General features: G+C 42.0%; 3 long non-coding RNA genes across 23 annotated transcripts in view; 1 reads left to right on the forward strand and 2 right to left on the reverse strand.

Moving 5' to 3' along the window:
* Positions 1–1931, reverse strand: part of LOC129058124 (uncharacterized) — a 36177-nt gene extending 34246 nt beyond the window's left edge. For all 3 annotated transcript variants that reach the window (XR_008523011.2, XR_010136105.1, XR_008523010.2), the window contains exon 1: positions 1685–1931. This is a non-coding gene — a long non-coding RNA (uncharacterized LOC129058124). The remainder of the gene's footprint in view (positions 1–1684) is intronic.
* The window catches only part of LOC129058122 (uncharacterized), a 627088-nt gene that overhangs the window by 558674 nt on the left and 51783 nt on the right, over positions 1–16631 (forward strand). For 9 of the 16 annotated variants that reach the window (XR_010136088.1, XR_010136090.1, XR_010136087.1 and 6 more), the window contains exons 1-3: positions 14239–14314; positions 15098–15239; positions 16370–16509. This is a non-coding gene — a long non-coding RNA (uncharacterized LOC129058122). Of the gene's footprint in view, positions 1–1958; positions 2076–3317; positions 3375–12076; positions 12302–12733; positions 12856–14238; positions 14315–15097; positions 15240–16369; positions 16510–16631 lie in introns of those variants that run through there. The other 7 variants (XR_010136094.1, XR_010136098.1, XR_010136095.1 and 4 more) reach the window with 4 other exon arrangements.
* The window catches only part of LOC100936373 (uncharacterized), a 512798-nt gene continuing 498622 nt past the window's right edge, over positions 2456–16631 (reverse strand). For all 4 annotated transcript variants that reach the window (XR_002914124.3, XR_010136104.1, XR_010136102.1 and 1 more), the window contains 3 exons: positions 14954–15178; positions 13745–13900; positions 2456–6583 (listed from right to left, as the gene is read on the reverse strand). This is a non-coding gene — a long non-coding RNA (uncharacterized LOC100936373). The remainder of the gene's footprint in view (positions 6584–13744; positions 13901–14953; positions 15179–16631) is intronic.

The raw sequence follows: 16631 nt of genomic DNA on the forward strand, positions 1-16631 counted from the left end.
AAGGGGCTTGCACCCACCCACCACTGGCACAGGTCCTTGGACGCACATGCACACACATGCATACACGCACATGCCCACACCCCTTGCTGTGCCCCCTGAAACTCATTCCCCCTGTAACTGAAACTTGCCTTTGCTTGTGATCATTCACACCCCTCTCTGTCATTCCTGCACCCACTCAATTCCTCACTCTTATGCTCAGAAAACATTTACTGACTGAGGGCCTGTTCTAGGAAAGGCACCAAAGTCTAAGGATAATCAAGTCTGGTGGCCACATTCAGAAAATTCTGGCTGAAGTGTTTTAGGTTGAATCATGAAATTGCTAGTATTGAACAGTTTCTGACCTTTGAAATGACCACTTTATATAGTGAAGCTTAATTTTGTACCTGCATACACATGCATATTTGGGGTTCATATCACTATAGAAAAGTGGTCAAAAACACAAATTCTGGCACCAGATTTATTATTTATTAGTTTTGAAAATTTAAGTAAGTTGCAACTTAACTCATCTGAATCTCATTTTCTTCTTATGAAAATAGAGAAAATAATGGGCTCTACTTCATGGAGTTATTGTGAGGATCAAATACTTAATCTTTATAAAGCATTTAATACATACTGCCCAGCACATAGTAAGTCCTCAATAAACGTTAGCTGTAGCAGTGGCTGCAGTAGCAGCTAACATTTATTATCCTTATTAGTGGGTGGTAGCATCACTATCATCTATGGAAGTCCATGTACAGTATTCCTATTTGCAAGATGATAAAATAGACCTGCTCAAGTGAGAGAAAAAGCTCTTACTGACTTTCCCAGCCAGGAAAGCCATCATCTTATCAATAATGGAAACAGAATACTTTATTAAAACTGTAGAAATTCAGCAAAAGTTATTAAAACAACTAGGAACTTTAGTGTTTGACATTTGAATAGAGAATAACAAAATGGCAGTGGGGAGAGACCCAGAAAGTGTGAGGGGTGCAAGAGGGGAGGCAGCAGGTGGCCGTGCTGGCTGCGTTTCACTTCGGGCAGGGTGTTTGCATCTAGAGACCTGCCTGTTTATTCCAAGTGAAAGCCAAGGGCTGAGTGCCCTTGTGAGGAGTTCGTGTTAAGTTTCATGTTTGTGCAGGAAAGATTTGAAGGGCAGTCTGGCCACAAGGACTGATGGACAGGTAGATAGACATGTCTGGATTTATGACTGAGCAGCTGACCCGCGCCAACATGCTAGTGAGGACACACAGTTGACTTAACACAGGCTGCTGGTATCCACAGCCAGAAGTCGAAGAAATTGTTGGTGTTATTAACAATCTTCTGGCAGGAGGATGGCACTTGTGTCCTGGCTGTGCCGACACAGCTAAGATTCTCTGGTGTGGATTCCAGGAGCACATCGATCCTGGCCCCACAGACAAGCCAGAGGCCAAGAGTCCCTTCCCTTGTCCTCACAGGGGGCCACCACAGTCAGCCTGGACAGCCCCTTCAACAACCAAGGGACCTGTTTACAAAATGGTGAAACAAACTAAAATCAGACAAATAGGTGTCACACTAGATTGGCTGGTGGAGCCAAAGGGTTTGACGTAGAGGTGCCAAAAAGGAGCATAAAACCAAGGGGAGATCAGGGCCTTGGGTACAGAAAGGGGTGAAATCAAATCTCACCTTTAGCCATTAATATTAGTGTGGCACAGGCCAATCCTCTTACCTGTGGGGCCTCAGTTTCCCCATTTGAGAAATGGTGATGAAAATCTGCCTCATAGGCCTATTGTGAGATTGGAGGGAAATCCTGGCTGTGACTTGCCCAGTGCACCTTAGTTCATTTTCCTCCTTTCTGTATGTAGTAAGTCAGCCAGAAAAGAGCCGACAGTTCTGGCCCTGACAGGCGCAGCAGCCAGCCCAACCCTGAGAAGCAGTTCCCCCACTCCTTCTCTCTCGCTCTGTCCTCCCCTCCTGGCTTTTTCCCAGAAGGCTCCAGGGCTCCCAGGCCAACTGCCAAACCACAGGACTCTGCCATTGGCTTTCATAGACCCCCTCCCCTTCCCCTCTTCAACTGCATCTCTGCGTGGCAGTCCTGCTCCAGGCTCCCTCCCTGGAGGGTAAGACCCGTGGCTGCCCCAGCCTGCTATGCCAGCATTTGCAGGGGGATTCATCTGAAACCACTACTGACAATCTGTGTTTATTTGGGGCGTGCAGAGGAGCCAAGGGCTATGAAAGGAGCTGCGTTCCAGAACTCTCTGATTCCCATCAGGCTGCACAGATCAGGCCCTATAACTGAAAGGAGAGCTAGGCTTTCTCTTTCCATGTCTTCAAATAGGGGACAGCACACTAGTTGCAGTTCCAACAGTTGCAGTCTGCAGTTCCTGTTTTTGCTCACTGACAATACAACCCAATCCTGTGCCTTATCAAAGACAAGAACTATTAGAGAAATGATGACGAGAATTGAGGATGTCAAATTTTATACATTTGTAATTGCAGGGGATAGCAAGACTTCTTTATTTTGCACTGTTTAATATTTCAACTTTTTATGGAAATGTAGAGAGAAAAGTGCACAAATTGTCAACTGATAGCTGGGATTGGATGGCAGGAAGAAATTGACACTAGGACTGGATTCCAGCCCCTTTAGCTGGACCATGCAGCCTCTTAGGGCATGAGAATTGAGAACATTCTTTAGGAACCCTGTTAGCATATTTATTACAACCAGGGGTGAGCTGGAGCCAGCTTGCACCAGCTCCGAAGAGCCTATTTTTCCCATCTCTTCCCAACTCCACATTCAGTGACCTCACATTGGTGCTTGAAATCAGGGTCAAAGGGAGTATTTACACCACAGAAATCAGCAGATGATAAGTAGAACAGCCGCCCCTCTCCCCCTGACAGTTTTTAACCATTTACTAACAAACCACTGTTTAAAACTTTCCTAAAATGGGTGAACAAAATTTGAGTACCTTTCTGACTAACTCCAGTTTAATCAATCCCTACCCCCTTTCTCAGAAAATCTCCCTTCCCATTATCCTGCCCTGAGAGTACAGAGCCTTTGCAATCTTCCTTCTGGAAACTCTCATGCATTTGACAACTGCTGCACCTCAGCCTTTTTCCCTCTCTTCTGCTTTTTGTTAAGTGATTGCTGTTCTTGAGTGTGTCTAAGTGATTCCCCAGAGACATATCCAGGTGGTTGATGTGCAAAGCCCGGCACTTCCTGGAAAGAAACCTCTGCTCCAGGGCTGACAGTGAGGCCTCCCAGAACCTCCATGACCCCCTTGGATTGCAGACACTGTCCAACTGTCCTTCTGTCAGATGGCTTCCCCTAACGCCATGCCTTTCTCAATTTATTGCATTTTCAGCCTGACTGAAGTCTGCCCTGGGGACAAATTGGAAACCTATAACCTTAGGACAGGAAGGTAAGGAGAGCCAATGCACAGCCCCTTCACTTCTCTGGCCCCTCAGTCCCCTCCTGTCTTAATTGGGCAGTGTGGGTCAAATGCTGCACACGTCCCTTCTGACTCTGCACGCAGTGTTCTTTCTACAGCTTGGCTGTACAGAGAGTTCCATTTTTCACCCCCATGAGAGGGGGTGGGGCAAAACACTGAAGGAATCTTTCAAAGACCCTCCACCTGACCCCTGTCTGAACAAATAATTAATCTCCTGAAAAAGCAGCTCGCTGATGGGTCCAGGCTGTGCCTGTGGATTTATGAGGTGACGTCAGTTTGAAGACGGATGCAGAGCCTGAGCTGTGTTTCACACACTCCTCAATTGTTTTAACGGGCCTGCTCCTGAAAGCCTCCAAATCTTTCCCCAAGCTAAGCTTTATTAAAATGGCAAAGATAGAGAGGAGTGCTTTTCCAGATAAATCAGCTTACTTAGGCTCTGCTCCCTCCCCTCCCCCTGTCTACTGGAAAGCACTCCCAGAGGGAAGGAAATGAAGAACTGCAAAGTACTTGCAGGTACATGCTTAATGCCTTAAACTCTTGCATTGTGTTAACAGCTATTCATGGACTGGGCTTTAAAGAAATAGATGGATTCTCAATCTGCCCAATTTAAATAATCCTTAAGAGAGAACTAAGGAGGAAGATTAATGTCCTTAGTAACTAAATGACACACCAGAGTTTAGCCTGGAGGCTGGGTCTCTGCACTGACTATCACAGTGCAATTCCTTGAGAGGATCCAGATAAAACTGGGTTTAAAATGAAGGTGGGGGGCATTAATAGAGAGAAAAAGGGTTAGAAGTCAGAGTGAAAGAAGGGAGGGGTGGATGTGAGCAAGCAGGGATGAAGGTAAAGCTTTTGTGCCAGAGACAAAAGTAGAGGGAGAGTGAAGGAGTAGAAGAAAATATATTTCTACTCTTGATTGATCATATGTGTCATTGTCTCTCTCTCAATACATACACGTATATAATATGCATGCACACATGTAGTCTCTCTGACACATACACACACATAGTCTGTTTATAAACTGCATGCATACTTGTCTAAGACTTGAGAAATGTAAAGTCAGAGGCCACTTATATTTAGAATTTCAGGAATATGTATTATTGATTGAAATGAAAGACCTTAGAGACCTGAACTGTTAATATCTCATTTATGGGAACAAAATAAAAACAATTGTTACAACTTAGCATGATTTTTGAGAGATAGTGATGGTAGAGAATCACTTCAGGGAAAGGGAGAGGGTTTAGTTGACAAGTGGGAGAAAGAAAGGGTATCCTCTGTGTGGTGTCTATGCATGTATGTTGGGCAAATCTGCAGTGAGGAAGCAGCCAGTGAGGGAATAGAGAAAGCCAAGGAAATGATCAGGGCAACACAATCCCCTGATCCAAACAACTCTCCTATATTTATATTAGGACTATATGAGACTGGTCAACCTTGCAAAATTAGTGACTAAATTTCATTAGCTATATTTAGGCCGAATTAAATTTGAATTCAATCACTTTTGATTCTGAGGTCCATCTCTTTTTACTATTTCCCATTCTTGTGGCAGTTACTATGTTGTCAAAACCAAGTACGACAGATGAAGAGAGCTCCAGGGTTAGAAAGCTAAAAGGTTGTGAGGATAATTTGAATGGGACTTGTGTCACCTTGTTGATTGCAGGGTGGATTCCCTGATGGCCTGGCCAGCTGCTTTGACTGCCCTCTTTGTCCTCACCATGCCATAGGCCGTCACTGGAGCTTCCCTCAAGGTCAAAAAGGACAATCTTCCAAGATGGAGAAGGGCCAGTCTCTGTAAAGTCCTTTAGCGCAGAGGCCATAATATCTACCACTTTCCACAGTGTTTGGCTCAGTATGACTTTTAAGAAATCATTTACAGAATTAGAAGTATTTCCACTATGTGGAATACCAAGCATATGAGGCCTGCCTTCTAGAATCTTGTAACCTAAATAAGGTTGGATTTATACTAAGAGAGAAGCAACTAAAATAGCATATAATAAATGCATTTTTTACATTGTGTCCTAATACCACATACCAGCCCTGGTCAGAGATGTGGAGAAAGTGGCTTCCTATAGATAACTGAGAGTCCACTGCGGTAGAATAGGAAGGATATACATTGAGTCAGGGTGAGTACAGGCCTTTTAGAACTGGCTGAAATTGAGTAGTCGGTATCAGATGTTGAGAAGAAGATATTTCAAATAGAAAGAACCTTGGTAGATAAAATCGGATTTTGTCTCTTCAGCCCAAAGTCTACATCAACACAGACTTAAGGCATCTCTTGAAAACAAAGTTTCACATGGTATCTGGTTACGTTATTGGTCCAGGCTCTAGATTTGTACTTCAACAGCCCTTTCCCTCCACCTCTGAGTGTGGGATTACAAAGGAAAGCACCGTAGATGGCTTCAAATAACTTATGGCTTAGTGTGAAGACAGACGCACAACTAGTGTCTTGAGAAGTGACTCAGTAAGATAATTGAATTGTATGTACCACAGGAATATGGTAGAAAAAATAAGTCATTCTGCCTGCACACATTAGGAAAGGCTTTACAGAGGTATCTTGCCTAAACCAAGACTTGAAGGAATTTTTTGTAGTTTAGGTAGGGAAGTGCTGTCCTGGTAGAAGAAACTGTTTGCGAAGACACAGAGCGGTGGGGGTGTCTGATACATTGGGACAATTGCAAGTGTTGAAAATGAAAATAAGAAGTAAATAACAGCATGAGGGGAAAAGGTGCTTGATTACAAATGCCTTATGAGTTATGCAAAGAGTATATATTTTTATGCTATAGTTTAGGGAATAAGGAGTCATTGGGAATTCTTCTCCAAGACAGAAGGGCTGCATGTATCTCACTCCAGCAGCTTCCTTCCTAGTCTTCTTTCCAATGGTTGTTTCCGCCTTTCTTACCAATGTGGCTGGTGGTGAGTGCCTTCTACAAATGCTACCTCTTGACCCCTTGAGGAGAAGGGATTCATATCAGTTGCCAGATTGGGAGAGACCAAGTCCCAGCTTATTTTTTTCCAACAGAGTTTTCCTTGCTTCATGGTGTCACAACCTATTGTTACTGGGTGCTAGGATACATTGGCCATATCTCTTCAGTGGAGAGCAGGGAAGACAAAATCTTCCAAAACAGCATAAACTCAACTTCATTCTGTAGTGTCCATTTGACCCAAAGAAATCCCATGTCTCCCTGCAAAGATAAAAGGAGGGAATGTTACCCTTTTCCATCCAGTTGTCTTTTTTCCTGCTGGAAGTAAGAAGGGGTGGAGGCTGTTGAGAGGAAAATGCATGCAGGAAAGCTCATCAGGTTCATCAAGTATGTAACTCAAGCAAACCTCTTATAAGGGAATGGGATTCCAGCGTTCACTTCTTGGAGCATCTGCCGTCTCTAAAAGTGATTATCTTGGTTGGCCCTCTCTTGGTATAGGCAACAGAAATATACTTCATTCCCCACTTGGCCTGCAAGTCATCAGTCTGATGATTGTCCCCACCACTCTTCCTTTGTCTTCTGTTTTATAGAACTGGGCTTAGGCAGGAGAGAAGCACCCCTCCTAGAGTACTGATGGTGAGGGCGCTAGTTGTGAGACCACAGGAAAAGTTCCACTGAGCATCCTGTCTCAGAATAGCCACTTTAGAGGCAGTGTAGAAAATGGATGGAACCCTGTTAGGAGGCTATAGCCATAGTCCACTGAGACATGATGGGAACAAGGCTAAGAAGGAGAGGAAAGAAAGTTAGGAAGTAGATTTGAAAGTGAAAATGATAGAGAAATATAGGAGGGTGAGAAAAATAGGTATATCTAAGATATTTAAACTTTTATTTCAGGAAGAGATTTCATGACGGTGTTAATCACTGAGATGAGAAATCTGAGGCTGGGAGTGTTAGAGGCAGAGTGGAAAAAGAGGCAAGGGAATGAAGAGAAGAGAGTTCAGTTTGGGGCATATTACAGTGGAGCTGCATGAGATAAAGTCTAGGCAGAAAGAGCTGCATAGTCCAAATATAGAAATATGAAAACATAGAAAATATAAGAAAGGAAGAGAGGTGTGACAGAGGACATCCACATCTTCAATGAAAATGCAATGAGAACAGTTAACTGATTCTAGGGCAAAAGAACTCTATGTCATGAGATGGGAAAAACTTCTTTATCCTGGGGTGCTAGAGGAGGGTTGTGTGGCAAAGAAGGTAACAGATGTTAAGAGTAGAGCTTTGGGTAGCTGCCAGATCAGAAAGTGTATAAAAGAAGGGTATAATGGGAGCAACAGAATGGAGCATGCATGCGCTGTATCAGCAAATGCATTGGGAGAGGGAATGTGCTAGGATTAGGACATGGCATCTATCTGGTAAAATAAGAATATGAGCTATGCATTTACTTATTTGAAGATTGTTTAATCAGCCAGTTACTAACAGCACAAGACTCTTCTAGAGGATTTAGGAACACCTGAGCTGCACTAAAGGGGAACTGAGCTAAGGATGTCATTTTTCCAGAATCATGATCTTCAAAACTCAACACTAATGCCTGATTCCTTGGCGTGCTGTCTATGGGACCGTCATATTTAATAACATAAAGTCATTAACAAATGCTTTGGTATCTCAAGACCAGAGTGTGCCTGCATCTACCTTTCCCAAAGCCTATACTTTCTTGGGAAGAGTTCTTTTTGGATCTAAAAATATGTAGAGAAGGGATGTAATTATGCAAAATAGATAGCAACATTTTCTTTCATTTACTTAAGTATTTACTTTCACCTCCCATGTTTGCAGAATATTTGCCACCCGCTCTTTGTTTTTAAATTTATTTTTTAATTTTTGTAAATTTTTATTTTTTATTTTTAAATAACAACAACTGTATGTGTTCATGGTGTACAATATATTTTGATATATGTATACATTGTGCAATGGCTAAATCAAGCTAATCGATATATGCATTACCTCATATAGTTATACTTTTTTGTTATGAGAACATTTAAAACTTATTCTCTTAGTAATTTTCAAGAATATAAAATATTGTTATTAACTATAGTCATCATGTTGTATAATAAACCTCTTGAACTTATTTCTCCTGTCTAACTGAAATTTTTTATCCTTTGGCTAACATCTCCCTGATCCCACCACCTTATCCCACCCCTGCCCAAGCCTCTGGTAACCACCATTCTACTCTCTGCTTCTGTGTGTTTGTCTTTTTTATTTATTTATTTATTTATTTATTTATTTTTAAGAAAAGGGATCTCACTGTGTTGATCAGGCTGGAGTGCAGCAGCACAATCATATCTCACTATAGCCTCAGATTCCTAGGCTCCAGTGATCTCCCTGCCTCAGCCTCCCAAGTAGCTGGGACTACAGGTATGCACTACCACATCCAGCTAATTTTTAAATTTTTTTGTAGAGACAGAGTCTTGCTATGTTGCTCAGGCTATTCTCTAATTCCTGGCCTCAAGGAATTCTCTCAGCTTGGCCTCCCAAAGTGCTGGAATTATAGATGTGAGCCACCATACCTGGCCAGTTTGTCTTTTTTAGATTCCACATATAAATGAGATCATGCAGTATTTGTCTTTCTGTGCTTGGTTTATTTCTCTTAGCATAATGTCCTTCAGGTTTATCTGTGTTGTTGCAAATGACAGGATTTCCTTCTTTGTTAAGGCTGAATAGTATTCCATTGTTTATATAACCACATTTTCTTTATCTATTCATCCATCTGTTGGTAAACACTTTGGTTGATTCTGTATCTTGGCTATTATGAACAGTGCTGCAATGAACATGGGAGTGCAGATATTTCTTCAACATACAGACCTCATTCCTTTGGATATGTACCCAGGATTGCTGGATCTTATAGCGGTTCTATTTTAAGTTTTTGAGAAACCTTCATACTATTTTCCATAATGGTTGTAGTAATTTACATTTTCACCAATACCCCTTTAGAATGAATGTTCATGTTTTCTCTTCATAGGAGGCCAATTGTTTCTAGTCTTATTGTCAAGATGGTGACCAAACTGTCATTTGATAATCCCTCAGCACGGAACCTGGCACCACTGTGGGTGAAGCAAGCTACAGAGGCCGGATCCTCTAATGCTGTCTATTATTGTTAGACCAGACTTCTGCAGCTGGCTTCACCCAAAGGGCTGCAGAGTCTCCCTCCTTTCCACTCTGCCTCTGCTAAACTCAATGTCTGAGTCCTTGAGCACTTCAGTGAAGGGGCTTGATGGAAGGTCTCAGATAATATGTTTATTCTTTCCCAGACACCCTCCCCTATCCTCAGCTCCAAATCCATTTATCTCTCCCATAAAGTGCTTATTGACAGAGAACTTGAGTGCTCAGAATGATGCCAACTAAAGACAAGCCTCTCCAAATACAGCAGTCATGTCTCCCCTTGATCTCCCCAGGCTGAATCCAAAACAGCTGTGTTTCTGCCTCAACCTCAAGGATTAGCTTGGGGACTCTCCCTCCTCCCACCACCAACTGCTTTCTTGGGTCGTTGATTTTTCAGAGAGAAAATACCTGTGGTAGAGGCATGAAATAGCACTGCTCAACCTCTAGAAGAGGTTTGCAAGCTCATTCAGCCAAAAAGTAATTGTATTGAGCCTCCCAGAGAGCCTCTGCTCCACCCACATTTGCAAATACTCTTTTACTACATACTCTGTGTTTCTAAGTCTGTAATTCAGATTCTTCTTTTGTTAGTTGAGTGTGGGTTTTCAGGTATGCAGCAAAAGAAAAAGAGTCCATAAATAATAGAACTTAAGGGAGAGGCAGAGCTTAACACACGCATTTGAGCCCAATGTCTGATTTCATGTAGGTTGCAGCCTGATTTCTCTTGGGTCATTTCTACTCTAGCTAGGGCCTACTTGAATGATCTGATCTGGTTAAAGTTTATCATCCGAATGAATTAGCTACAGTCTCACTTCTACAGGAATAGCAGGATCAAATGACTTCCAGCTTGATATTTCCCTGAATTCTACCATCAAGCAAAATTGTCATTCATTCACGCTACAATTAGTAAGGCACTGTGCAAGAGGCACTTGGTTATATAGAGAAATCCTCATCTTCAGGAGTTTACAGTCTGGAAAAGAAGACAAGAGGTTCAATGTGGCACTTTGTTATTAGGAGATGCAGAGGCCTGGATTCAAATTCAGCTCCTGCCCTGGGAAAGTCCACTTAACCTCTCTGTGCCTCAGTTTTCTCATGTGTAAAATGTGGCTCACAATTGTACTATCCCAAAAGGTTTCTGTGAAGATTAAAAGAGATAATATATGTAAAGCATGTAGGACAATGCCTGGCACCTAGTATTGCTTTTAGCTATTACTATCATAAGAGAGCTACAAATAGAAACAATATATAGCAAAATACTATGAGATGCTGTGTTAGTCCATTCTCATATTGCTATAAAGAACTATCTAAGACTGGATAATTTATTTAAAAAAAAGATTTTATTGGTTCACAATTCCATAGGCTATACAGGAAGCATAACTGGGGAGGCCTCAGGAAACTTACAATCACGGGAGAAGGCAAAGAATAAGCTGGCACATCTTCACATGGTCAGAGCAGGACAGAAAGAAGAAGGAGGTGCTACACACTTTTAAACAACCAGATCTTGGGAGAACTCACTCACTACACAAGAACAGCAAGGGAGAAATTCGCCCCCATGATCCAATCACCTCCCACCAGGTCCCTCCTCCAACACTGGGGATTATTCAACATGCAATTTGGGTGGGGACACAAATCCAAACCATATCAGACCCAGAGGAGGATGAGGTGCCATTTATTTGGAGGAGGGCAGTATAAGGAGTGTGGTTATATTCCAAGTAAAAAGCTAAGCAACAGACAATAAAAACCTGAACTAGACTATACTATACCATACTATACTATATACTATTATTAAACAAGGTTTATGGAAGGCCATTGTTTTGGATTAGCCCCTTTCACTAGGCTCCAGCAGACCAGACCAAACCAGAATGGAGTCACTCATGTTAAGTGCCACATAATCAATGTTCAGGTGCCACTGAATTCTAAAATGTGAGAGTTTTCCAAAAAAACAGGAAATTCACAGCAACCAATCAAAAGGGGTTCAATTTACCCAAGCCTGCATGATAGAGAAGTTCCCTCTGCTTTAACTCTATGAGGAAAGTAATTTGAAAGCATCTATTCAAGTTTTGTTTTGTTTCTGCTTTCTCCAGCCCTTTTCTGCCTATAAAGCCAAGCCTTTCTACTCAGCTTCTTGGAACATTTATTCTATTTTATAGAATGAGGTGTTGCCCTATGCTAGAATCACAAATAAAAGCCCACTAGACCTTTAAACTAGATTTGTTGTAAATTTCACTCTTGACAATACACTATACTAGAATAAAGACAAAGGGGCTGGCCAACTTTAAGAGATGTGGTGGTAGAATAAACAAGGGTTTGGCATGCATTAATTAGGGTGGACAGTTGATAAGAGGGAGTCAGAGGCTGTTCCAAGGGTCAAGTATCAGCAAGTTGAGGAATGATGGGGTCATGAATCAACTGGGAAGTCAGAAAGAAACAAACTTGTTTGTGGAAGAATGTGACTGGCTTGTTTTTGGTCATGTTGAGTTTGAGGCATTAGTGGAATATCCTGGTAGTGACATCTTGGATCTCTGAGACAAGTGTCCTCAAACTCCTGAATTATTGCCATACCTGTTACCTGCTTTTCCATCTTTCCCTCTTTTTTGATCAATCTAGCAGTTGGAAACTATGTTCAAGGGAAAGGATGAATTCTGGAGATACTGAAATGTCATCAGCAAAAAGACATAGTTGAGCGTTATGATTAAATGTCCAGAGAGAAGGTAAATATGGAATCTTGGACTAGGTGTGCATTTAAGGTTCCAGAATAGAAAGAACCACTTTGCAAAAGAAGAAAAAGAAGTGCCTCTTTCCAGGAAAACAATACACCAACCAGCCATCAATGTAAGTATTTCAGGCTCATCAGCAATATGAATGTCACTAATGCATTGCTCTACATAAAAGAGAGTGGAGAGTAAGTTAGGGAAGGCAAAGGAGGCTGGGTGCAGTGGCTCATGCCTGTAATCCCAGCACTTTGGGAGGCACGAGGTCAGAAGATCAAGACCATTCTGGCCAATGTGGTGAAACTCCATCTCTACTAAAAATACAAAAATTACCTGGGCATGGTGGCACGTGCCTGTAATCCCAGCTACTCGGGAGGCTGAGGCCAGAGAATCGCTTGAACCAGGGAGTCAGATGTTGCAGTGAGCTGAGATTACACCACTGCACTCCAGCCTGGTGACAAAGCGTGATTCCATCTCAAAGAAAAAAAAAAGGTATCTGTCAAGCCACCTTTGATTGAGTCATCAAACTATCATTCACTTTTTTTTTTTTGAGATGGAGTCTCGCCCTGTCACCCAGACTGGAGTACAATGGCGTGATCTCGGCTCACTACAACTTCTGCCTCCTGGGATCAAGTGATTCTCCTGCCTCAGCCTCCCAAGTAGCTGGGATTACAGGTATGCAGCACAACGCCCAACTAATTTTTTATATCTTCAGTAGAGATGGGGTTTCACCATGTTGGCCAGGCTGGTTTCGAACTCCTGGCCTTGTGATCCACCTGCCTTGGCCTCCCAAAGTGCTGGGATTACAGGCATGATCCACGGTGTCCAGGCTTTTTTTTTTTTTTTTTTTTTTCAGTAAAAGGAATTCCGCCAGTTCATTTGGAGTCTGATCAATGCTGGGCGAACAGATTAAATTCTCTTTAGAGTAGCAAATCTTAGGACTATAAGCTGAAGTGGCACTAGAAAGTCCAGCCATACCTAAGTCCAGGCTAGCCACTCTGGTCCTTTTCTCTATTGTATTCCATTAAAGACCCTGATATCTGGGACTAGAGTTCCTGAGCACTCTATATCCATGACCTGGTCTGGAAGCAGCTCTTCTTAGCTGTCCTATCATGCCACAGTAACTCCGGGTCTCTGAGACAAGTGTCCTGAAACTCTTGAATTCTCACATGCTCTTTCATCTTTCCCTCTTTTTTGATCAATCCAACCAATTCATGGCTTCCTGTTGAATGTTATTTTATAATAATGTGGTTTATGTTATTAACACTCTTTAATGTTATTCAAGCCCATCTTCTATCATGTCATTGCTCAAAAAGCCTCAACAGTTCCTTAGAGTCAAGCCCACTGTGTGTGAGCTTCTTAACTGGGCATTTGGAATCCTCCCCAATATCCTCCACTACCTATGATTTATATTTTAGCCAAACAGGACCCTTTATAATCTTGAACTTCATTGCATATCTGCACTTCTATACCAGTGCTGAATCCCAAACTGAAATCTGGTTCATATTTCATGAAACAGCTGGTTTTTACACCCACATCTTAAAATCTCTTTCTATTGCCTTACCTAGATACAAACTCTTCAAGGAGCCAGTAGAGTATAGTGGCCAAAATCTTGGATTCTAAAACTCAGCTGTCAAGGTTCAAATCCCAGCACTCACACCACAGTGCTGACTGTGAGATCATATACAAGTCTCTTTTCATTTCACATCTGTTTCCTTATCTGGAAAATCAAGAATATTAATCAGATATTAAATGAGATAATATACATTTAATCTAGTCCGTGGAACCCTGTAAGCATGCAGCAACTGCAAGCTAGTATGGCAGATGCTGTTGCTAGCCCACCCACATCCCCTTGGTATTTGTCTCTACATTCTCAACCTGTTTATAGAAAACATTTGTGACTCTATGTAGTCAAGATAGCATGCTCAGCTCTCATACAGGGCAGAGCAGAAGTGTCTGAGACGTAATCAGTCTCCCAAGAAGCGACACTCAGACAATGACCAATGGAGAGTCAGTGGATGAATACCCCTTGTTAGGAATAACTCTGAAACCTATTCTAGAATGTGGACAGCATAGAATCTCTTATTGTCTCCCAGACTTCCCCAGCAGGCTGTAACATCAGTTGCCCGCAATGGTAATTGGCTTGGTAGATACCTTCTATCAGCTCTGTTGCCTTCCCTAACTTACTCTCCACTCTCTTTTATGTATTTCCTGGGATCGTTTCCCAAAACTACTTGGATTCTTGTCTCCGGGTTGGCTTCTGGAGGACTCTAAAACCGTAATTGCTCTTATCACTACAGCTGACTTCTTTGAAACCATCAAAATACTGCTTTATTTGCATTTGTCTTCTGCTAGTTAGAGTCTACCTTCATAAAACCTAAAATCCAACAAAAAATTAAGACCAAAATACAAATATTTCTCACAGTACCTCTCACATAGAAGTTACTCAATCTGTATTTAGAGAACAAAGAATAATGGGAGATCAAAAGATTACTCTGTGAATATAAAAATAGAACAAGGACTATTGATTGGTTACTAAGAATATTTTACAAACTTTTATGGTTCGACACACCCTTTTAATTGTGATATGTCTACCTGATATATCTGCAGCTTCTCAAAATCCCCTCCCCTCGACGTCAGCATCAGGACTCCCCTCCTCCTCCAGCTAGATTTGAGAGACACTTGCCATTATCTCATCATTATTTTATCATGTTAATGTACTTGTGTAACCTTTTATATTTTCTAAATATGAAAAATATTTTACAGAGATTACATTTGACGCAGCTGCTTCCTGAAGACCTAGAGGTCACTTTAATCTTATAAGCACATTCTTCAGATTGTCGTGTGGGTGGGTAACTTCCGCCAGACTTTTCTGGAGATGGCTAATCCAGCCGTGGGATGTGGTTTCTTCTAACAGCCAGTCAGGAAAATCTTGCTTCTCAAACTCCTGTCTTGACCCCTTCCTGAACTTTGCCTCCTGGATCTTGAGGTCTGCCTTCTGTGGAAGAGAAATACTAGAATCACTGAACTGTGAACTAGAGCCCTGGGATTATCAACAGGTAATGGTGATACTGCAGCAGGTGGCTGCATGAGATTTGTGATTACAGACTTGAGAGTGGCTGTCACCTTTGGTGCTACCAGAAGTAGCTTTCAAAACTGTCCTTCTGTAACAGAGAATTCTAGAAGGGTGGTCCATGGACCATCTATATTAGAAGGACTTCTGGCTCTGCTTCACCTGCAGATTACTGGTCCTGCTCAGGCAAACTGAATCAGAATCACTTGTGAGGATGCTTCAATTTGCATTTTTAGACAAACTCCTCAGATGATAAGGTGACCAAATTATCCAAGTTTTAGCATCGAAAGTCCCACATTCAGGAAAGCCTTTAGTCCTGAGACATTTGGTCACCAAGTGGATATGTCTTATGTACATTGAATTCTTAGAGCTGTCTTACAGACCCCAAGGTATGCCACAGTAACACAGATGCTACTTTTACTCGGTAAGAATCTCTGAGACTTTGAGATGACTTTAATCCAGTGTGACATTGGGTGGGGAGCTCCCTCAGACATCGATCTTGATAAGACCCTTCCATGGGAACTTGAGTGTTTGAGAGACCCAGAGTGTGTGTTTTGTTACTTTACTTTTCCTTTCTTTTGAACCTCATGTGCAAGGAGTTGAACTTGGTCTTGAGTTTATAGTACACAATTTAATGCTGTATCTACAAGGCCCTTCTCTGGATTTATGTGGTTATTTATTTTCATTTCCCCACCAGCTCTCCATGCCCAGCAGGCAAACATTACAATGTGATTGTTTTATACTCTGAATTTGTTTGTATCTTTGTAAAGCATATAACATTGTTCCTGTGTATTTTAATTTAAACAAATTATATTCTGCTGCAGACTTCACCCTAACTCTTGCCTTTTTCCGTTAAGTATTGTGTTTAATGCTGCATGGTCCTTTGACCTGTTGTTTCTTGTGATAGGCAGCTCTTAAGGTGGCTCCCAATGATGGTGCCCTGTTGGTACCCATGTCCCTGTACAATCACCTTACCTTGATTGTGGACTATACCTAGTGACTTGCTCTTAGTGAACACAATGTGGCAAAAAGTGACAGTATGTTACTTTTGAGACTAAGTTATAAAAAGCCTTTGTCTTCTTCTCTTGTGCCCTCCCTTGCTGGCTCTGGTGGAAGCCAGCTGAAATTGTGAGAGCCACCTTATAGAAAGCCTAACAGCAAAGACTGGAGAGAGGCTTCCGGCCAACAGCCAGCAAGGAATTGAAGCCTTCAGTCCAATAGCAGTGAGGAATTGAATCCTGCCAACAGCCTCGTGGGTGAGCTTGGAAGCAAATCCTATTCTAGTCTAGTAGAGACTTGAGAGGGCCCATAGCTCTTGCCAACACTTGATTGCAGCATTGTAAGAGACCCTGAGCCAAAGGACTCAGCTAAGCCATGC

The sequence above is a fragment of the Pongo abelii genome, chromosome 11 (genome assembly GCF_028885655.2).
Source record: "Pongo abelii isolate AG06213 chromosome 11, NHGRI_mPonAbe1-v2.0_pri, whole genome shotgun sequence".
Taxonomy (NCBI): domain Eukaryota; kingdom Metazoa; phylum Chordata; class Mammalia; order Primates; family Hominidae; genus Pongo; species Pongo abelii.